The sequence below is a fragment of the Thermobia domestica genome, chromosome 16 (assembly GCF_964235325.1).
Source record: "Thermobia domestica chromosome 16, izTheDome1.hap1.1, whole genome shotgun sequence".
NCBI classification, from domain to species: Eukaryota; Metazoa; Arthropoda; class Insecta; order Zygentoma; family Lepismatidae; genus Thermobia; species Thermobia domestica.
The window spans coordinates 48,053,329-48,078,243 of record NC_137469.1 but is presented as its reverse complement, the minus strand read 5'-3'; the positions used below and the strand labels follow the sequence as shown (position 1 = coordinate 48,078,243).

The window sequence follows — 24,915 nt, the reverse complement described above, 5'->3', positions numbered from 1 at the left end:
CCGTATCAGTAAGGTCTATTAACTATTTACTTAATGGCTTTCATTACAGTTTGCTTGCATTCGATATTTACTAATTCAAAGGCTGCAGCATTTTGTTCAAAATGTATTTTCATAAATGTCTAAAAATTTTATCAAAGTAAATGACAAAATAGGCTTAAGTTAATGTCCACATAATTGAAATATAAAAAGAAAACTTGAAAAAGATGGGACGAAAACTCGCAGGGTACAAACTCTCATGTAAAATTTCAAATTGTTATATGGTCCCTTACCCGCACCCACCGTTTAGTTGTTGATTTTCAATTCAAAATATACCACTTACCGAAATGCCACTTTAACTTCGAAATAGTGTTCCGAAACTTTGCCGTATTACTTCTGTGCTGTTGTGCAATCGTAGTTACGCTAAAGAATGTATGGTTGGCTATACGCATATTACTTTTCATGACTTACAATCCAGCATCCATTCGAGTGTTTCAAACATTAGCTCCAAATATTATCATCAAGACTTAAAAAATATCATATGAAACCACCAGGAAGATAAAGACTTTCAATAAAAAGTTAAAAATCTCAATCACTGCAAGTATTTCGAAGTTACACTTGAACATGTCCAAAATATACCTAGGTACATATAAGCGGGCTAAATTGAGAATTATATATATATATTTTTTAAACTGGTTTAAAGTCAATATTCAGCTATGATCAAGGGATGGTTAGCTAGCAATATTTACAAATGTTGTATTTTTATTGGGAAAAAAATCATAGGCAATAACTGAAGTTTCGACCAAAAAAACTTGAAATTTATTAACGTTTTAATAAATCATTGTTTACAATTTAAGGACGGATGTAAAAAGACTGCAGAGATTGAAAATAGAAACGTCTTCAATTTTATCTGTTGAGTTATAAGTTCGAAATGATTAACATGGTATCAATTTCGTTTTGTTTGGATTTTGTTCCTTATATACACTTATGTACACATCGATATCACTTCCTCATTCACCAGCACTTCGCATAGCACCAATTTATTGTTCATCACAATCAAACTTATCCTCCATATTCAAGGCAAAGCTATTGATTGTAAAACAATATACCATTTGTATCTTGTATTCGTTGGAAGATTCGTGGTGTCTCACTTTATAGTATCTGAAAATAGAAAAATGAAATTTATAATGCGGTAATAGGACAAAAATAACAGTCATATTTATTCTACTTATTGCAAGGAAAATAGTAGATAACCTAATGTCGAAAAGTAACAAAAAATGTTTATTTCATTAGTCCATCTTTAATTTTAAGTGTCCATAGTATTATATGGGAAATTAGTTTCCCGTTCTCTTCAAAATTGACTTTAGTTTTATTGGTTTGTTTGACTTCATTGATATCTTCATCAAACATATTCAAAACTTTTTTACTTGTCGAAAATTACATTTTCTTATATCAAGGTAACCAAGAAAGTTCTAACGCTTTTTGTGGAAGTCTGTGTTCAGTTGGCCCTCACAGACTGAGTCGAATGCGAATAGAGATAAAGCGAACGTCAGTTGTTGGTGCTTGTATATCAACGTATTACCTGATTGGGGCATTTCAGTTACACCGTAAACTTCCATACAGACAGAGTAAAGATGAGACCTCCACAGAGCGTCATAAGGGCTTGTATGGTGTACGAGTTCAAGCTAGGTTCAAATGGGATAGTGCAGCGGTGGTTTAACAAGTTAAGTTGACGAAACATTCGAAGACGCATCACGTGCCGAATGACCAACACATGTACAAAAGGAAGATCTTCAGACGGCAATTGAGGCGAACAGTGGCCAGATATGTGAGAAACTGGGACTACAATTCAGTGAGAGTAGAGAAGCCATTCAGTAGCACCTTTATCAACATTATTTGACTCCGGGCCAGAAGGCAACCAAAGCAGACATCTGTGATTCTTTGCTATCTCGTACGAGGAAGGAGACAGGTGTTGACACGTGATGAGAAGTGAGTCATGTACGAAGCTCCACAGCACCATCATCATTGATTAGCATCCCATGAACCGGTTCCAAAAGAGCCGAAACCAGCACTGCACCAAAAGAAATGCCTCCTGTGGGTTTGATGGACTACTCGCGGCATTGTGCATCGGGAATCTGCTACCAGCTCGTCAGAGCATCAATGCAACTGTGTACTGTTGGCAGTTGAGGCTTGTTCAAGAGGAATTCAAAACTCTGGAGCCAGCACTTCAGAATCACAAAGGGGTTCTCCTGTTACAGGACAACGCACAGCCCCACGTGGTTAGGATAGCCGGGGACACCATTCTGCAAAATGCAAAATGCACCTCTACTAGGGATTTGAACTGGCGTCCTGTAAGGTGATTGTCCAAGGAATGGAACAAGTGATAAACGGACCGTGCAATGTTCGCGAAGTATTTTGAATGCAATAGTGTTTCCCATCCAAGGCGCAGAAAAGTGTTCGGGCCCGGATCATATTAGCCATGTGGGGCTGAGCGTTGCGCTTGATATCTTCTTCGCTTCACGGACCACCAAGTTCCACCGCGATGTAATCCATGGCCTTGCAGGACGTTGGCAAAAGATCGTCGATGTTGATGGGGACTATATTTGATTTTCCAGATATGTCTTAGGTGACACATCAATGTTCGACGATGGTGGGTGAAAAAGCGACAAAACTTTCTTGCTTTCCTTTATGAAAACAGTGCTGGTAGGTTTCACGACATACCAGTGTAAGTTATATCATTCTCAGCGCTCTCGTTTCAGTAAGCATTTCTTCAGTGAGAGAGCCAAATGGATGCAGCGGGAATTACGGAATGACGTTAATGCCGTGGAAAAAAGGAAAGCGCTTGTTTGGGATTTCACCTGAGCAAACACTTATATTCCTTCAAGTGTACCAGATACATCAACTCAAGCAGGATTCATTGCAGCTTGAAAACAAGTTGTGAAAAGGAATAAATATACCAATCTATTCGATAAATATTTGTTGGTTACAATAGGTATTGAATCAAGTAGTTCTTGGGACCAAGAGTGGTTTAATTTTAGCAATGAAGTTGGTCAACACATATCACTAAAAGCGAGAGATATCCGAGGTATAGCATTTCTCATACAAAGCATTAGTATATTCATTCAACGAGTTAATGTGTCAACTATTTTGGGAACTTTGTCAAGCGACGGAAAAGAATAGATTTTCTTTTTGTAGGCAATTTATGAACTATTGGGGATAAAACTTTCGTCAATTAACATTAATAATAATAATAATGGTAATAATAATAATAATAATGAAGTAGAAAACTGTTAATAAATATAAATTTCAATGCTACAAATTTAAATGAAACCGAAAGTTATAAAAAAATACACTCTTAAAATGTTACAAATAAATATTTCTTTATGCAAGAAAACTAAATTTTAGTTATTCTATTTAATTTACGCGTATATACCGAATGTATGAAAGATTTAAAACCATAGGTTGACATCGTTATGAGTAAGCCTAAATATTCAAAAAAAAAAAAAAAAAAAAAAAGCTAGTACAGAGAAGAAGTGTTGGAGAAAGATGATTTTAAATCTAAAAATTGTAGTCTCATCAGCCCTTTAGGTTTCATACTGGTAATGCGCCCTTACGTAATATGAAAAAAGAAAGCTCTGTTTCCACTTCAGAAAGCTATTGCAGAATGAAACGATAAGGGCCACGGAGAAATGACACGGCAAATTGAACATTCTCATATGGGGCGGGGGGGGGGAGTAATCTAAACAGAATACATCGAATCCCTTTTCAAATTATAATTTACTGTTGATATTGTGAAAGCCCAAGGGAAGAGCTTGCTGAACTTACAACGTGTGCTTTTTCGATTAGCATAGGGTTGTTTGCCGATATAGTGCACGAATGGTTTGTGCTATTGGAAAATTCTACCATTTTAGCTTCAAAAGTACCTATTTCCAACAACTTACCTCTCTCTGCATTTTGTTTTCGAATCTTTACTCCTAAGGAGTTGGGCTATAGCTCCGAATTTTTGATCCAAAGAATAATATTGAAATACAGCTTTAATAACGCAATAATCATATTTAACCCTTGTCCAGACAAGATATTTTTGTAACGTAGACGACAACTGGGGCCTTACCAACTCTATTAGCATAACCAACTCAATATGTTCATGACTTTAACTTCGACTAAAGATAGAATTTTATGTCATCGAATTATTTATGGTTATTGAGAATTTCGAAAAAAAATATGTAAGCTACTGGGCAAGAGAGGCCCCGCTTGCCCGGATAAGGATTAAGGTAATCCACACTATATACTGAAAATTAATTGTTAAAGAGGCATTTAAATGTACTTGAAGAATAAATACGTGCAAGTACATCATAAAAATTACAGCTCATTTAAAAATAATAATAATAATTCTTTGTATAAATCAATAAGCTAAAAATTAAAGATGGCGTCAGTACTCGTCATCGTTGAGGAAAAGAAAACCTATGTTTGTAATATTCTCTACACTAGCACTAATTGTACATTCTACTTGTTTTCCTTATCATATCAATAATTAGAAATATTATTGTAAGACATCATTATGAAGTCATCATTTTCACATTTCATACTTATATGTTTCTTTTTTTTTTTTTTTTTTTTTTTTCTTTCTTTCAAAATCATGAAATACTAGATCGCACGCACACACCCAGTCTTTGTTGGGAGGAGTCCAACTTTTGGGGGAGGGTCCAATATTACAAGTCAGTCTATCCAGTATTGAACGCAAGGATGTTATAAAATAGAGGAATCTGACCTTACAACAAAGACTTGAAGCCAAACGTCACAATTCCTCCACCGCTACTCTGCCCACTCCGCCCAATAAGATCGCAACGTTTTGACCCAAAATTCGTGGCGGAATTGAAAGTAGCCAATCAGACGATAGTGGGAAAGAGAAAAACCAATCAGACGTGCCGATGCTCGGTTGTTTTTTGGCTTCATTGATTTAATAGGATAAAGATACATATAGGCAGATTCTGTATTTTATAACATCGTTGATGGAACGGGTATTATTCTGCACCCGAAAACACGATATAGTTAATTGTAAAATACTTCCATCTATATTTTCAGAAAAGAGATAGAACTATATTGTTTTTATACGAAAGATTGCTATATCACTCATTTCCCTGTTAAACAAGTGTAGTTTTATTAAGAAATGGCCGGTTAGGATGTTTTGGGAGCCGGACCTGAAGGACCACCCCCGTGGGTCCGCCCCTGGCTAGATGTCCATGAAAAGCTATGTCCTGTGTTTGATCACTTACAAACAGACAATCCTCCCGAGATGGTTCTTCTTGTTACACTGTATCTTTTTTGGCTGTTTTACATTGTTTCGTTGCGATAAATTAATTCAGGGGCATCGTTAGTTTTCTAATTCTCGGAAGGGAGATCGTATAAATTAGAATCAAAATCATCTCTCCATGAAAAATATATGTATACCAAGTTGTCAAGAAATAAATTACCTTAAAAAACACTCAATAGATGGGCTTATATTAAATATACTATACTCTCTTCATGTAAGAACATAATTATTTCGTTGATTTCTTTTTAAAAAATTAATTTAATAATAATGTAATATATGTTATTCATTCCAAATTTGAAATAAAACCCCGTAATAAATTAGGGGTATTTTAATAAGTATCTAACATGCTTTCTATATAAGTAATTTCACTTTCGATAATATTAATACAATTCTTATAGTATTGGGCAGTACAAGCCTTACAGTTCTGTTGGACTTGAGCAGATCTTTTTCCATCATTATTAAATATTTTAATTTTTCTGTCTATAACAGGCATACGCACATTTTGGCCATATTTATAGAATTTTAATTTAGTAGGTCATTAATGGATAATTACCAAACATGCAAAGGTTGGCAGCATTCATGTATGTGGACACTATATAAAGAAAAGTATTTTTTTATTAGAATTTAAGAATGAACATTAGATGAATAACAGCTACATTAAAACTGAAATGAAATACACTTTTGTAGAAATTTCGTAGTGCTTTTTGAACACTAATAAAACTTGTGACTAAAAGTGGCCAGTAGTTTTTGTAGGTTCGTTTCTTATTATGAATATTTTAGCCACCTCTTCCTTTTATATCTTATTCAAAATATATTTGTGTGTATGACATATAGAGACATGGGTAAGTCTTTTCTGAAGCACGGAGATAAGTTTTCAGACTTTTTAGAGCACTAAAACTTCTTTCTGCTTCCCCAATGAACCTTGGTCAGACAAGATCCACTTTTCTTCTGACTGAAAAATCTTGAAGATACCCACTGCTTCAATCCCTCAGGAGAATATTCTGTCTTTGAAAGATTTTCAGTTCGAGTGACTTCATTTCCACTTGTTTTTATTTTATTTATTTATTCTTTATTTTATTGTATTATTTTACTTCCTTGCAATCTTCACCGGTGAATAAGGCTTTCTCAAGTTCCCGATTACCTTTGAGTCCTGCTTGGTTAAACTATGGTCTCAGACAGTGCCGGATTTACGTGTAAGCTAAACAAGCTATAGCTTAGGGCCCCACTCTCTTAGGGGCCCCAAAAATTAAAGAAGATACCTGGATGTACATTTTCCAAGTATAAGAAAAACAATAAATAAAATAAAATCAACATATAGCAACAGTGTTTGTGTTATGTAGACTCATATGTAAATAATGGGGCCCCTTCTGCTAGCCACTGTTCTTTCGAGTTCTTCTTTATCAAGTTCTTGAAACATTTCCAGAACAATCTGACATTTACTGAGAATCTCTTGGATTTGATCTCATCTCTAACAAGTAGGACATGGGATTCGTATTTTTGTGAAGTCGCTAACAGGGTCTCCATATTCGTTTTATTGAAAGTTCTTAAATTTCTGTTTGGCTTTTGCTAGTTGATTACGTAAACGCCAAATTTATAAACCCATTTCATGGAACTTTTTACTGTTTGGCAAATATCACAACTGTATTTAATAATTAAATTTGTGCAATGAGCTCCACAATGTACGAAAAATGCCAATGGCTGCTTCCCAATAATAATTGTGTGTATCCACTTTTCTTGTCCACCTCATTGCTGGCACCATCATACGTTTGACAATGCAAATCACTCACAGGAAGTTCAAGTCGTAAAAGAGCATCCAAAGTCAATATGGTTGTTACTTTACCCACTGTGAAAGGTGCTTGGTAGAGGCCTATAAACGTTTCATTAGCTTCCACCGTTTCTGTCAACCCAACGCATCTGTACAAATACTTTGTGCTTGCATCCACCGACATCTCTTATGCTATCACACACCACGGAGTAAAGAGAGTACTGGACTTCATTTCACTGCAAATCACCTGCAACACTTCAAGAGAAAGAAGTTTATAGAATCATATTTTGTATTTTTGAATTTCATATTTTACCAAATATCTGCTAGTGATTTATTGGGTTCTCTGCGTAACTTCATCTATTAGGTCATTAAATTCTGAAAATGACTCAATGTAGTCAGTAACGAATATGCATGGGCATCATGAAGAATACATAGCAATCAAAGAATTTGTGCTCTAGCACATAAAAAATTGGAAGACAACATATGTATTGTGTGCAAAGCATATGAATATTATTTTTAGCACATTTTATAACTGGTAAATACTTTATGTATTTACTTCATGTTTTGTACAGAGCCCAAGACGAATGTCCCATGTTGACTTAGTAGACAGCGGGTCGGTTTTCCATGTACTGTACTGTAAAATACGAATCAGGGGTGGATTCAGGACGGACTTGTAGGAAGGGGGGCGGTGGATCGTAATACTCTCACTTAGAGCTACTTTCAAGAGCTTCAATCTCTGGAATGGGTTTTGTTTATACATAAAATAAGAACGTTTTCTCTTTTAGTCGGGGGGGGGGGGAGGTCGATCGCTCCACCTGGATCCATCCCTGTTACAAATACGTTTTAGTGTATAAAACTTGAAAATTTCGCTAGCAGACTAACTATTTTAAGTTTACAACAACGTGTAATTCAAAGTAGGTCATTCCATGGTGACAGTCACGACCATTGATGATATCAGCTTTTCTTTGGGGGTTAGGGAGGAATTTCGACATACAGGGAGTGAAACGTACTCGTAATTCACATTGAACGCAATTGAAGATGGATTGAAGATTGATATGGCCACGGTGGAATATTGTAGCTCCGAAGAGGGGAATTACCCACGGGCAACTACAGAAATAATTACTGGTGGGAACAGTTTTCCTATTTTATGACACACTATCAAATACATTCTTCTTAGTTCAAACATTTTGCAAAAGCTAATTATATGTTTGTTTGACTTGTAAGCGTACCCAAACATTAATTGTGAAAACAAAATAGGCCTATACATAACTTACCCAGGTCAGCAGAGATCATATGTAAACTTAGACAAATTATTAGTATTAATAATGTTTTGTTTATTTGACATCAAAAACGCTGTCATTATTTTCCAAGTAAATTTCATAAACTTGTAAAGTACAACTTTTTTGTTGAATTTTAGAAAACTTCGATGACTACGACATAAAATTGTGAGTTCCTTCCTGTTCTGCCTAATGACCCTCTAGCACTTTGTAAAACAACTTTTATCTAATCTTATCTTACGCAGAACAGCAATTCCTGTTTTGCCTAATTCCCGCAAAAGGGATATTTAAATTTGGGAGAAATTTATTAGTACTTATTTTCCCTTGAGTTTCAAATGCCATTCCAGAACCCTTTAAATTAAATTTTCTGAAATGGGAATATACATACTGTAATTCATTACAAAAAAAACAAGTCATGCAGTCATGTTCAAAAACTTTACTTCCCACAAGCTCTATCTTTAACATAAACCTCCCGTAGAAGAACACCCTCAAAACTGTTCATTGTAGCATGAGGTTTGCAGTTAAAACAATCTTAATGAGTCGTATAGTATGGTGCAATACCTATAGTGTTCTATGAGTGTTAGATCAAAAATCTAGACTTTGCTTTATTTCAAATGCTAGGCCTACTATATTATCGTATACCAACTCATATTCAGTAAGATATTTCTCATGGCTTACGTCTCTCATTTTATTCATTTTATGACCATTAAGTAGAAAACTATAGCATAACAAAGCTTTTTCTTATATATGACTATCAACGGAAAGGTAAATTCTATTTGAAATGCAACTACATTTGCATGTATTTTATTATGGAAAGCCACTTAAAAAGTAAAGTACTATTTATAAAATAGCTCCGATTAAATAAAATAATATAAATAATTCAAGTTCCGTAGCTTTTGGCAGCTAGTAGGCCTACAACTGAAACTGAGTCCTTGAATGCCTTCTTATTTGAAATAAGCAACTTAGGTTTCAATATGGAACAATGATTGGCCAATTACGATCAAGAATTAATTGATATCTAGTTTCGGCCAATCAGAAGCAAGTATTTGTAGCTCTTTAGAGCTCCTTCGGCGAGTAAACTGAATGTCAACGAATCCTTGCATATAATAGGCCAGATACTCTTCTGCATTTTAAATTAGAACTGTTCTATAAATTACATAAAATTCTCTAATGACTTTCCACTATGACATATACACAATTTACTCTGAATTTCAAACATAATTTACTGTGCTTGCTGTTAGTAACGTAAGTGAAATATTTATAGCCCATTATAGATAGTGCATCATAGTGTACGACTCCTTAGAATTGCTTTTACTTGGAAGCTAACGTTACAACTAATAGTTTAGCGAGTGGTTTCCCTCGAGACAAACGCATTTCTTCAAGTTCCATATTTTAATATTCCTTGAAAAATAACCTTCCACAAAAACACCATCCTTATTACAAGAAAGTATATTCAACTTGTGAAATTCAGGATTAATCGAATGGAATCGAATCGAAACCAACAGTTCCACACGACCGCAAATAACCTGTCTATCTAAAGAATTTTTGGACACAACTATCAATAGCCGCATCTGAAGCCTTTGCATAGTTTTTTTTTTTTTCATGGGCGCAAATCACGCTCAACCGTACACTAAGAAAAGCGAATCAGCAGTAAACGAAAAAAATGGCAAACGGAAAAAAAATAGCAAAAGAAAAAAAGAGGCTGATTATCAAAATAGACATTGAATAGATTTCTAATACTGAAATAGACTCTGAAGAAAATATGTCATCTATCACGTAATCATGTCAATCATACTCAATAATTTGGAGTGGGATACGGCTATTTCAATGTAGGGCGTTTCGATGTGAGACATTTTGATATAAGGACGTTTAGGTGTGAAGCTGGTTTGGTGTAAAGTTTCGGTGTATTCGAGTATAAAGTCACAAAATTCAAAGTACTTATTTATACCGAAACATCCCTTATAACCAAGCGTCCTCACACCAGAAACGTTCTGGATTCCATTTGGAGTATATTGTGATAGAATCAATATGCATAAGAAAAGGAAAAAAAAAAAAAAAAGAAATTCAAGAACAAAACATGGCGTATGCAGAGAGCAACACATATTCATTCAGGGATGTAGTGAGCAAGTTGTTCTATAGGGGGACATGACTCAATATGTTACTAACCCAGAAAGAGGAAAAATGAAGTGAAATTTCTGAGTTTTACGGCCCATGGTTATGCCGGCTAGGCTAAAGGAGACGGTGATGATGAGATATGAAAGAAATGGTGGAATGAAGAAAGTGAGAGGAAACGGGAAAACCATGAGGAAACCCACGCACACGGTGTTTGTCCACCACAAAGTTCACTTGGCGGGGGCTGGGATCGAAAATGAAGTAAAAGAATGTTATAATTAGTTATTGGAAAACTGTTAAGAAAACAAAATTGCATCAAAGAAAACAAAGTCTACAAGTTCCATTTCAATATCGTGAATAGACATTCCACCAATCAGAGATAAGGCTTTGTTTACATTTTCCAATTTTGTACAATGACAGACAAGGTTATATTTACATCTTTCAAATGGACATTCTTTTACTGTTGAAAAGTGTTTTTTTTCTCGATCTCGTTTCTCAAAGCCGACTAGGAGTGGTCCTCCAGCTTGGGGGTTTGGGTAGGGCTAACAACCTCATCCTGTAAAAGAAAGCACTTGTTCAGAAATATTCACAAAAGCCTCGGACAAGGACTGATAACTTGGCACGACCTCAGCTAAAGAAAATGGACATGAGATTTGGAACATGGAATATTAGGAGTCTTTATAGGGCAGGCGCGTTAAAATAAGTAACGAGGGAGTTAAAGAAATACAGGATGGACGTAGTAGGAGTTCAGGAAGTTAGGTGGGAAGGAAATGGATCTGAGAATTCCGGAAATTTTACGTTCTTTTACGGGGAAGGAAATAAAAATCACCAGTTAGGAACAGGGTTTTTCGTTCATAAACGTATATTATCAGCAATTAAACGGGTTGAATTTGTTACTGACAGACTTTCTTTTATTACTCTTAAGGGTCGGTGGTGTGATAGGGTCTAGGTCAAAACCCCCACACTCAAGAAATGTCAAAACGCCCACACGATCGGACATAACTCCCACACAAATGGACAAATCCCCCAAACGCACGAACGGTCAAAACCCCCACAGCCAAAACCCCCACACTCAAGAAATGTCAAAACGCCCACAGGATCGGTCATAACTCCCACACAAATGGACAAATCTCCCAAACGCACGAACGGTCTAAACCCCCACAGCCAAAACCCCCACACTCAAGAAATGTCAAAACGCCCACAAAATCGGTCAAAACTCCCACACAAATGGACAAAACTCCCACACTTAGCAACGGTCACAATCCCCACATAAATGGACAAAACCTCCACACAAATGGACAAAACTCCCACATGCAGAAATTGTCACAACTGCCACACAAATGGACAAAACCCCCACACCATCGGACAAATCACCCACACTCTGAAATGATCGTGATTGCACGTTTTTGTTGCGGCTCTTTACGACGCCCACTTTAGTGTTTCTGTCATTACAAAACAGTGCAAGAAGAATAATTGCAACATCAGTTTAAGTGGAATAAAAAATGTTATTAAAAAGTACAAGGGCAACATACACCAGGATCATTTCAGAGTGTGGGAGATTTGTCCGATTGTGTGGGGTTTTGTCCATTTGTGTGGCAGTTGTGACAATTTGTGCATGTGGGAGTTTTGTCCATTTGTGCGGGGGTTTTGTCCATTTATGTGGGGATTGTGACCGTTGCTATGTGTGGCTGTTTTGTCCATTTGTGTGGGTGTTATGGCCATTAGAGGTTATGACCGATTACCAGTGTGGGGGTTTTGGCTGTGGGGGTTATGACCGATCGTGTATTTGGGAGATTTGTCCATTTGTGTGGGGGTTATGACCGATCGTGTGGGCGTTTTGACATTTCTTGAGTGTGGGGGTTTTGGCTGTGGGGGTTATGACCGTTCGTGTGTTTGGGAGATTTGTCCATTTGTGTGGGGGTTATGACCGTTTGTATGGGCGGTTTGACATTTCTTGAGTGTGGGTGTTTTGGCTGTGGGGGTTTTGACCGGTTCCCGTAGGGCTGTGCGATATGTCGATATATCGATATCGTCGGTATCGATATCATCTTATATCGATAATCGATATCGTCGATATTCGATATCGATATCCGATATTGTCGATATTCGATATCGATATTCGATATCGTCGATATTCGATATCGATATCCGATATCGTCGATATTCGATATCGATATCCGATATCGTCGATATTCGATATCGATATCCGATTTTGTCGATATCCGATATCGTCGATATTCGATATCGATATCCGATATCGTCAATATCGATATTCGATATTGGTGTTTCCCACTTCCTCGAAAAAATTGCGGCGGGTTTTGCTTTATATACATACTTATATATATATATATATATATATATATATATATATATATATGTATGTATATGTATGTATGTATATGTATATATATATAAGTATGTATATATATATATGTATGCATATAACGTTTTTTGGCTCGCGATAGTAGCTGCATTTGCATTTCTTAACCGAATGAAACCAAACTGCACAATACTCGTATGAGGCAGAAAAACGCCCCATTTCATGAGTCAAATTAATGTAGGGCTTGGGGACTATGCTTCCCAACATTCCATGTTAATATTTAATTTTCTCTTTTGACTTCATTTCTTAACAGAATGAAGCCAAATTTACAGAGGATTAGTATGGGCTAAAAATTTGATTCCTTTTGAAGATAGTCCAATCGGTAGTGAGGTAGGGATGTTTTTACGTCTACTTAATCCACCTAAATATTGTGTATTTAACTTATATTATCGGCTACACTTCTTCACCGAATCAAACCAAACTTTGTGGAAAAATTGTATTGGGCAGAAATGATGTTCCTTTCGAAGATAAATCCAAAACCAGTGCATAGCCGGGGAGCTATGCCCTCCAAAATATTTCTCATCATTAACATGGCTGCATTCCTTAACCGAGTCAACTTGATATCCTCACTACAATTAATGTTTGTGCTGTATTGCCATTGCGAGTGAAAAATCAAATGTCTGTGCTAAAATTTGCTTAAATCTAAACAGACAGGGAAACAAGAATTTACTATTGTTTTTTTTGTGCAAAGTAGTAATTTTCCGTTAAGTTGACCCACATAACTCAGCCCACTAAAACAAACAAAAGCCTCCATTCTGTCATTTCACTACACAGACCTACATATTCTGTTTAGGTAGTATTAACACTTCCCTAATTCTTTGAATTTGCTTAAGTATTAGAATATGCATTATTAGGTGCACTGTTATTAGGAATGACTTAGAACCTTTCTAAAATTGATTTCATAAGCAGAACTGAATAATGGTATAAGACGTAAGGTTTAGCAGATATGAGTTTGCACAAAACCAATAACAAGAAACCTCTTAAGTTCATGTGGGAGATGTCACGTCTTTGCGTAAAGCTCTTTAATACAAAAAGATTATCAATTTAATAATAACATGAAAGAGATCTCGATTGCTCGCGTGCTTTTTCTTAATTGGATATTAAAATAGAGTCCAAGTGTTAAATTTGTAAAGCCAACGGATTAACTTAGGAGAACATAAACACACACATCACACATACAGAGAAAAATGAACAATAACTGTCTTGTTTAGAATATGCCTATTAGCACTGAGTATTCAACTAGAAATGTATAATGCATTGAAGTTCATGACACTGCTATTTAGGAACGAGCTCTTTTGTTCATGGAAAGAAAATCAGTTGTTTCGCATGTTCTGCACTAACTGTAAGTGAAGTATGAGCATCAGTTATGATATTGCATCCACAACTAAATACTCTTTCCGATAGAACGCTGGTACCTACACAAATACTTACCAGCCAGAAGAGCTAATTTTGGAAATTCACTGTCATGAGATTTCCTCCAGTGAAGGAGGTTTTCTTCGATATCTGTAGGCAGTGGTACTATTCTAATTTTTGGTGACTGGTTATAATGTATATATATATATATATATATATATGAGAGATAGTAGGTGGATACATAGAAAGATATCTCTCTCCAGTGGCGTAACTAAGGGCCTGGGGGCCACCCCGCAGACAACGTGGAATGGGGCCCTTTTCTACGTCCTACATCACAATTTGGGGGCCCCGTGATGGCCTGGGCCCCCCGCAATGCGGGGTCTGCGGGGCTCTTATTTACGCCCCTGTCTGTCTCCCTCTCTCTTAGGAAGCAAATCATACAAGATAGACAAAGGCAAATTTTTCACTGGATGCCACAAGTGACAAGTAGAGACCTACACAGCAACCCAATATAAGGTGTTGTGACAAAATTAGGTAGCACTGCGAATATCTTGGAAACGAATTATCCAAAATAGATGTTTGTCAAGAAGTATTGGAAACACCTCAACCCAGCAATGGATCAACAATTATTGATAATGGTATGTATGCGTTTCAAATGTAAATAACCCTCACCACTGCACTCATGTGATCCCAGTTTTCATTCTTGACATCTAACCAGCCCATTTGAAATTAAGAAAAAATCGATTATACCTTATTCTGAGAGATCATATATCTAACCCTGTAGCTGTAAGAATTTCTAACAACAAAGCTAAAGAAACTGAAACTTGCTCGTTCTTGGGTATAACTGATTAAAATTTACTGTTATACCTGGGTATAACAAACGGTTTAGCAAACTCGAAATATATTAACAACCGATTCTAGCGAACCGGCTGAATAGCACCACTGTTTATAGATGGCACTGAAAGATATGCATCGATTTCCTGTTGCAGTGAGGCATCAAATGATTAGCACAAAAGAGAAACGTGGATTCCCCAATTTTGCTTTTGTTGATCGGGTACGTCATTCGTCCATATCTGAAATGAAATGAAATTTTTGAGTTTTACGTTCAACGATTATGCCGGTTAGGCTAAAATAGACAGTGATAATCAGAAATGAATGAAAATGGTGAAATGAAGAAAGTGGGAGGAAACGGGAGAACCCCGAGGAAACCCACGCAACGGTGTTTGTCCAACACAAAGTTCACTTGGCAATAGCAGGGTTTGAACCCGGGACCTCATGCACCAGAGGCGAACGCTCTACCACTGAGCCACCACGGCCTCTATCGTCCATATCTGGATCAAGCATTGTTTGTGCGTGAGCTTAAAATACAACACACGCACGTGTTATGGTATAGAAAAAACTCTCTCTCTCTCAAACGCATACCGCCACACGTGCACATTCACAAATGCATATACATGAAATAAACACCTACACGCATATTCTATGTCACCGTGTTTCATTCTCATTATTTCCGCAATGATGACCAATATGATAACTGAGAAAGACAATTCAATGAATATTTTTCTTAACTTTTTCGGAGAAAAGAGTGGTGGATTAGAAAGAACACAAGTCTGTTTTTTGTGACTAACAAGTATTCTGAGATATCCCCCATTGAAACGTTTTGAGACCAGATTGTTTATATCAACATAAATGAAATGAAATGAAATCTTTGAGTTTTTCGTTCCACGGTTATGCCGGTTAGGCTAAAGGAGACGGTGATTATGAGAAATGAATGAAATGGTGGAGTGAAGAAAGTGGGAGGAAACGGGAGATCCCGAGAAAACCCACGCACACGGTGTTTGTCCACTACAAAGTTCACTTGGAGGGGGCTGGGATCGAACCCGGAACCCCAAGCACCAGAGGTAAACGCTCTACCACCGAGCCACCGCGGCCCCCATCAACATGAATATTCAAGACCAATCAATATGTTGAATATCCATATTTGATGTTGTCGATATCAATATTGGATGTTGTCGATATCGATATTCGATATTGTCGATATCGATATTGTCGATATCGATATTCGATATTGTCGATATCCGATATCGATATTGTCGATATCGATATATCTATTTAATATCGATATCAGAAAAATATCTAATGTCGATATCGAAATTTCGATATCGCACAGCCCTATGTGATATTATTTTTTTAAATGTATATGCCCCAACTGAAGATAAGGATGACGATATAAAAGACAGTTTTTACGAAGAAGTGGAACGGATATTTGACCAACTCCCGCGATACCATATGAAAATTCTATTTGGGGATTTCAATGCGAAGGTAGGACGAGAGGATATTTTCAAACCGATTATAGGGAACGAAAGTCTGCATAAGGGAAGTAATGACAACGGTGTTAGACTCGTGAACTTTGCAACATCCAAAAACCTAATCGTGAAGAGTACAAAATTCCCACATCGCGACGTTCATAAATACACTTGGACATCACCAGACGGGAAAACACATAATCAAATTGATCCCGTTTTAGTAGATAGAAGAAGGCAATCTAGCATAATTGATGTCCGGTCGTTTAGAGGGGCTGATTGTGACACTGACCACTACCTGGTAGCAGCGATAATACGAGAGAGGTTATCGTTGAATAAAGGTAATATTCATTGTCCGAAAACGGAGAGATTCAATTTAAAGAAATTAGAAAAGAGCCAGGTAAGAGAGGAATACCAGATTGAAGTTTCGAATAGATTCTCGGCTTTAGAAGATTCGGAGTGCACTAGTGTTGAGGATACCTGGATTGAAATTAGAGATAGCATTAAAATTTCAGCAAAAGAAAAATTGGGATACACGGAAATACGTAGGAACAAACCATGGTTCGACCAGGAATGCATAAAACTAGCAGAGAAGAGAAAACAGGCAAAATTATGCTGGCTACAAAATCCGAATGAAATGACTACACAAAATTTCGCAGATATCAGGCGGGAAACTTCCAAAACTTTTACAACAAAGAAACGCGATTTTCTGAAAGCTAAAATTAAGGAAGTTGAAGATAATAGTAAAAATAAAAACATATGGGACATGTATAAGGGAATCAACGAATTTAAGAAAGGCTATCAACCTCGTGCTTATATATTAAAGAAATCTGACGGTACAATTCTCACTGACACGGATAGCATCTTAAATAGATGGAAAGATTTCTTTGACGATTTGCTTAACACGCAACCAAAAACTAGTGTTCGTGGAGAAAAGGAGATACACACCGCAGAACCGTATATTCCAGAACCCAACCGAATAGAAGTAGGAACCGCTATAAAGAAATTAAAGAAACACCAATCTCCGGGTGTAGATGAAATTCCGGCTGAATTAATTTTAGCTGGAGGCGAAAAATCGTGGAACAAAATACACAAACTCATTCTCCTTATCTGGAACAAGGAAGAATTGCCACAAGAGTGGAAAGAATCAATCATTGTTCCAATCCACAAGAAAGGCGACAAAGCTGATTATAATAATTATCGAGACATTTCTCTTCTGTCAACATCCTATAAAATCCTTTCAAATATTATGTTAGCAAGACTGACCCCATACGCAGATGAAATTATTGGAGATTATCAGTGCGGATTTAGACGAAATTGATCAACTATCGACCAAATATTTACCATCCGCCAAATACTCGAAAAAAAGTGGGAATATAGTACCCCGGTACATCAACTATTTATTGATTTTACAAAGGCGTACGACTCGGTTAGGAGAGAAACATTATACAGCGTTTTTGCAGAACTTGGAATACCGAGAAAGCTAATTAGTTTAATGAAGATATGTTTAAATGAATCTCAAAATAAACTCCGGGTAGGAAAATTTTTGTCCACGAGCTTTCACGTCGAAAATGGCCTGAAACAAGGAGATGCGTTGTCGCCATTATTATTTAACTTCGTTCTGGAATACGCTATAAGGAAAATCAAAGATGGCAACCAGGGCTTACAGTTGAACGGTATTCACCAGGTTATGGCATATGCTGATGATGTAAATTTAATAGGGGATGATAGGAGAATAATAGAAAGAAATGCAGAGATCTTATTAAACGCTTTCAGGGACATGGGTTTAGAAGTAAATGCAGAGAAAACTAAATACATGGAAGTCGTCGGGACCGGAATACAGCAAATTATGGATGCGTGAAAATACTAAATAATACTTTTGATAAAGTGAATACTTTCAAATATCTAGGATCAATATTAACAGAGGAAAATCATATTCACGGAGAAATTAAGTGTCGACTAAAAGCAGGGAATTCGTGTTAATATTCGGTTCAAAATCTCTTGTCGTCGCGAATTCTGTCGAGGAATTTGAAACTTAAAATATACAAAACGATAATCATGCCTGTTGTTCTGTATGGCCGCAAAACATGGTCACTTACACTGAGGGAAGAACATAGACTGAAAGTATTTGAGAACAAAATCCTGAGACGAATATTCGGACCCAAGAGGAACGGGAATGGGGAATGGCGGAAACTTCATAACGAGGAACTACATAATTTATATGGTTTACCCAACATTGTTAGGGTCGTCAAGTCTAGGAGGCTTAGATGGGTGGGTCATGTAGCTAGAATGGAAGAAAGTAGAGACGCTTTCAAAATCTTGACTGGAAGACCAATCGGAAAACGACCATTAGGAAGACCTAGGCGCAGATGGGAGGACAATATTAAGATTGATCTCGCAGAGATTGGAATACAGAGTAGAAACTGAATGCAGTTAGATAAGGATAGAAGTCAGTGGAGAGCTTTTGTGAACACGGCATTGAACCTCCGGGTTCCATAGGCCATAGAGTTAGTTAGTTAGTTACTTTTTTCTCGATGGTAAAATATTACATTTTATGACACTTAAATTCCACATAACCGAAGAGTTTTTGTATACAGCACCTAACTGTGCTTATAGTTATAATTGTTATTCAAACTACGGACAGAGATCCGTAAATTACCCATTCAATAAAAGAATTGTTGTCCATAATTGCTTATATAATATGCAACCTAATCTTTTAGGTTCTATTGTTCCAATTTATATATTTATGTTACTATTATTCTTAATATTTAACTTCTGTGCGATGAAATGTTGATTGAATTACTTTAATATCAAGTCATTTTTAAATATAATTTTTCTTTCTATTATTTTAAAGAACTGTTCGTCATGAGAAAGTACCAATCCACGTTTTCGTAAGGGTAGTTATAATAGAACCTTTAACTATGTTACTGTTCAGTTAGTTGCAACTTGGTTACGCGATATCCTCGCAACCAGAAGGATAAGATCTCCTCGCTGAAGTTGTAGACGTTCACCAGATATCGCATAGATATATTGGTAGTAAAATAATGGTGGCCTATGATTGGTAATTTAATTTCAGAGAAGCTGAAACGATATAAGAAAATCATGAGGTCATGAAAGCAACTGGAAGTGTAGGGAAAATAATTAGTATTCAATTTCCCGTAAATCTAAATCTAAATACCTCTTTGCGTTAATTATGCAGAACATGAATTAGGCAGAACAAGAATGCCTGTTATGTCTAAAGATAAAAGTAGATCAAAATGCGTTACAAAGTGCTGGAGGGTCATTAGGCAGAACAGGAATTAGGCATAACAGGAAGACGAGTAACAGTAACAAAATCGGTAACTTAAATCTGATTGCCATCTGGTTTTAATACTTGTAGTAGTTGTTAGTATATATTTTTAAAAAATATGATTAAATTCTGTGGCTACTAAAAATAAGATCAAGATAAAGAAAGGGAAACATATTCGGATAATTTAGCTAAATCATAGATTATTGATAAAATAGTTATTAGTTTGGACAAAGTAGCTTAACAATTCATTGTAATTAAAATGAGATTATTATTATTATTATTATTATTAAATATTTTTTGAAAACTATCAAACACCACCTTGGATTTCGTAGTAGAGGGTGTCTCAAAAGAACACTGACCAAGTTTTCGAGCTGATTGCAGACTCCAAGATAAGACACAAACTATAGACCAACCTATAGACACAAACTATAATGCACAAATGCTTCCATTCGGAGTTACAGGCTACAGAAAACGTGAAAAAGTGAACTTCAATAAAGTCCACAACTCCAAAACTATGTGACCTACTGTACTCAGATCAAGACCTCAACTAGGAACTGGTATGTGCCATATCCGAATATCCATGTTCCTGAATCCTGCGGTACTTCCCCAACAATTTGTATAGAGATAGTTGGTGAGTACTTCAAATATTATGCTCGTAGCGGAATTCACTCTATAAAAATTGTTGCGTGAGTACCGCAGGATTCTGAAACATGCATTTTTGAAGAGCGCACATATGAATGAAATACTGAATGAAATCTTGACCCAACTACGGTAGGTCTCATGTGTTTGGAGCTATGGACCTTTAAATTTCATTTTTTCATGTTTTTGGCAGCCAATAACTCCGAAAGGAAGCATTTGTGCACTCAGGTTGGCCTACACTTTTTGTCTTATCTTGGTGCCAGGAATCAGTTCCCGCACGTTGTCGGTGTTGCTTTGAAACACTCTGTATATTATATAATTTGATTAACATTAATGTATAAGACAGAGTTTTCACTTATTATGAATATCTGAGCGTAATGTTCGCAAGGAGTCTTCAAGAACATTACTTTCACTTTTGATATCCCTGATGTATTTCAAGTTCTTTGTTGAAATTGTATTGTTTATATCAGTATTTATGAAAATATACGTGCCACGGGTAACGTTACTATAAATATCACTACTACCATCCGAGACTACTTAGAGATTTTAGTATTTTTTCACTCTGGTTTATTTATTTATAAATCTAAGGCAATGAGGAAAATATATAAAATAAATTTCTCAAATTATTTCTAATGGTGCAATTAAAATAAATATCTATTATGTATATGGCCGACTTCGAAACACTCATTTTCAACCTCTGCAAGACCGTGACTAAAATTTGCAGAGGCTATTTTAGTGCATTTAAAAGCTGAAGCTATCTGGAATAGTTCGGTATATTTTTTATAACTGTATCTAAATAGTTGTAGAAATTATGTACATTTTTATCAAACCACGTATCGCAATTTTTGAACTTTATTTTTTTTTCTACAAAGATAGCTCTCTGAAATGGAGACTTTAAAAAAATGGAAAATACAGAATTATGTATTTAAAAATCCTACATTAGAAAAAAAGTTCTGGAAACTTGCACTACTTTCACTAAAGTCTCGTGATTTTAGTTCCAATAGGACCTAATCCTTACTTTTCTCTTATATGGCCTGACCATTTTAATAATATAAGTAAAAATGTTGTAAGTACTAAAATTTACTCCAATCTTTAGTTCTAGCAGAAGGAATATGTTTATATTACTGTAAGTATTGTTTAAGTATATCACAATTAGACTCCCACCCAGAAACACTGGTCAATAGGGTTAGGCGTTTTGCACTTTTGTTGGGAATTCGATGACGGCTAGTGCGGAAAAGGTGCCATTAGTGACACCGACCTTACTGATTTTTCTTTATTTTTTGGACAACCCCTTACCCTACCCCAACGGACTTATAGTTTTTAAGTGTTTTGTTAGGCAACACGCACAACACCAATGACAGAAAAGCTACTGTGGTCATTTTCAGAGTTACCTCATGGCTATAATACAATTATTTTATTAAAGGAAACTTGTAGCAATGCTAGTAAATAATTTTAAAATGTTAATAAGTCAGTTAAGACTCAAGATAAGACTCCCTCCAGTTAAGACTCAAATCTACCCGCCTCCCAATGTTGAAGAAAACTCTGCTCCCTGATCCTTCACGGGATTGTTTTTGGACTTCACAAATATTTTGTGAGCGTCTCTTAACAAAGAAAAAAGAAAAAGAAAAAAGGAATTGGTGTTACTTGTCCCCCTCCCCCAATGTTGAAGACAGATTTACGACGCTGCCCAGAAATGTTTGCTAAGAAGGAGTCCAAGGTATTTAGGGGAGTCCAATATGACTATTTAGTATTATATACCCGAAAAGGTGATACGTAATGGTTAATTATTGCCACCTATATATTTTTAAAAAAATGATAGAACTAGAATATCTTTATAAGAAAAGAAAGAGTAGAAAGATAGAGAGAAAGAGAGATAAGAAAAGATGAGGCATAAAATTAAATCTTTAGCCTAAACGAATCATTCATCTGTTAAACGAGTATAACAATCATTTATCTGTTACCAAATTCTAAAATGTTATACGAATTACGAAACTGTTATGGGAGTCTGGACACGGTGGTCCTCCTTCCGCCTGTGGATGCGCTCCTGACTCAGTCAATTACCATAGTGCACTACAGCCATTTCCTACACCTCTGCCGAACATAGCAAAGGAAGTTACTGTATACCTGCAAAAACAAAATCCAAGGATCAAGTATCTCATAAAACACAAGATAAGAAAAGGAAGCAAATGTCCACCGAAATTAGTGTTGAAAGAAACCCCTTGCTTTTCAGATATTTGATGTTATAAGCTGGTAATTCGGAGACTTGAGGATTGTTTTCGACATAAATTCATTGTGTGTGGTACACCGAACAAGTTATATGACAGAATGTTCATAATGAAAATGCATTCTGTTGTGTATCATCAATTTTCTGCGCCAGTCCTAAAGGACATGCTTGGATATGCATGGCAGAAATGTGGGTACGTCCCAAGAGGAATAGTTGGTTCATTTACAAATGTTCTGAAGATTATGTTGCAAGTAGAAAATAGTGTCTGTGGTCATGAAGATTGTGGCGAAAGTGCATTTGTTAAGTGTTTGTACCGCTCCATGATGCTGTGTGGTAATCACTTCGTTATGGATCTCCATCATCACAACTGAAGGACACAAGGTTAATAGGTTACTTGGTTATGTTCACTAATTTATATTATTTTTCTGATAATTTTTCTATTATTTTTCTAATAATATTCTAATAACTTCAAGACATATACTTGTAAAGTCATATGTGTCGTTGCACCTAACTTATATTACAGAATTTAAATGCTATGCATAATCGCAACACACATAGGGTCATATATATAGCACATTTTGAAATAGGTATAATTTTTTACAATGCTGCTATTCCATTTTTCACTACAGGTATTTCAGTTTAATTATAATTTCTCTCACTAGGCTCAAGATCTGATAGGTGTAGTGGCTATTGTAGATCAAGTAACTACTACTGTATTAGTTAAAACCCTGCAAGTACATGCTCGACCGTGTTTCGTAACACAAATTTAACTTGCAAAGTTTTTATATGTTTCTATGGGTGAGAGAGCTCTTAACTCTAAAGTGAAACAGATATGGAAACTTGTTAAACAGATATGTAAACTTTGGTTACGGAAATGGATTCATGAGTAAATTCCAGGGCTATTTGATACCCCACATGACCCCTTTGCCATTTATCATATTTGACCGCGATTCAATATGGCCTTTCAAGATACCGGTCATGCACTGGAAGTACTCCCACATATAGATTGCCTATATTGGTTTACATGTTGAAGTCAGATCTACCAAAAGCTTTTCGATTTTTGTGCCAAAACGATATTCTTGGACATTGAGTATTGGATTTCAAGATGGCGTCGGTGTAGCACCTCAACGAACCATTTGCGCATCGAGTGACTATTACTACGTTACTTAGCATCTTGGAACTGAATCTTGTCACTAATTTTCATGAAAATTCAACTATCACGGTTTATGGACCTTTCGGTAGTGCGATTTGGGAAACCTGTTGCGTAAATCGCACCAATCAAAGCCTTCTAAAATATCACAATTTTTATCATGATAATGATAAGATATCGTTATGAAATCACTGTGAAGGGATCGAGTAACTATTAAGTTCAATACGACCAAAAAATCATTTTAAATTTCCTCAAAAGTTTCGAATTAAACCATTTATGTAAAAGTGGTGCGATTTGACTACTTTCCTTTAAAGTTCTTTCTTCGTAAGGAGATTACGTTTATTCAATTTTCGTTTTTTAGGTTATAGGTTTGATGTAGGGTGTTACATAAGGTCGTACGTTAAGTCCAAAAACTACAGGATTTACACATGTAACATACGTTTTTACGTATGCTATATACGATTTTTTTTCTCAGTTGGTTAGATTCAATTCATGTCTGTTTCAACGAGGACGCCAGAAGGGATAACTGTGTGCCATTCCGAAGATTAATACCGAACTCCTTGAACATTATGCATTCTAATCTAAGTAAAGTAATAAAATCATTCCTTCGATACAGACAAAAAAAAATGTCGCTGTACCTCAGTCCCCCTTCCACCCTCCATGAAAAGTAAAGGTGGTATTATAACTAGTGCGTTTCCTCTTAACAGTTGAAACACGAGATTAGACATACTAAAGATATATAAATCAGTTAATAATTTATTTACAGATACCCATATTCAATAAAAAATGAGTAAATGTGCAATTTCCTATGCCTCATATTTTAGTCATCAATACAATAAATGGACGCAAAAAGGGTTTCTAACTTACAAAAGAAAAATTTACCTTATTATATAGAGAAATTGTAAGTAGAGTATATTGTACAAAAAAGAAATACTTTTAAAAAAGAAAAATCTGTAAATACCGGTAAATATATTTCTCTAATTACAGTTTAGCTTAAAAAGAAAAAATAGCAGGTTTGGCTTTAACCTGTATGCCGTCTATGACGTTACTGCAGATTTTAATTAAAAATAGAAAATTTCCGTAAGAAAGATTTAATTCAAATAGAAATCTAATTAGACCTCTCGATATGTATCTCT

General features: G+C 35.9%; 1 protein-coding gene across 3 annotated transcripts in view; it reads right to left on the bottom strand.

The window, feature by feature from the left end:
- Nucleotides 1-767: 767 nt before the first annotated feature.
- Nucleotides 768-24,915, bottom strand: part of LOC145673054 (muscle M-line assembly protein unc-89-like) — a 670,772-nt gene continuing 646,624 nt past the window's right edge. For 2 of the 3 annotated variants that reach the window (XM_081742394.1, XM_081742395.1), the window contains exon 9: nt 768-1,137. The gene's annotated coding sequence lies outside the window, so the exon portion shown is untranslated. Of the gene's footprint in view, nt 1,138-22,398; nt 22,530-24,915 lie in introns of all 3 variants that reach the window. The other variant, XR_014128711.1, reaches the window with a different exon arrangement.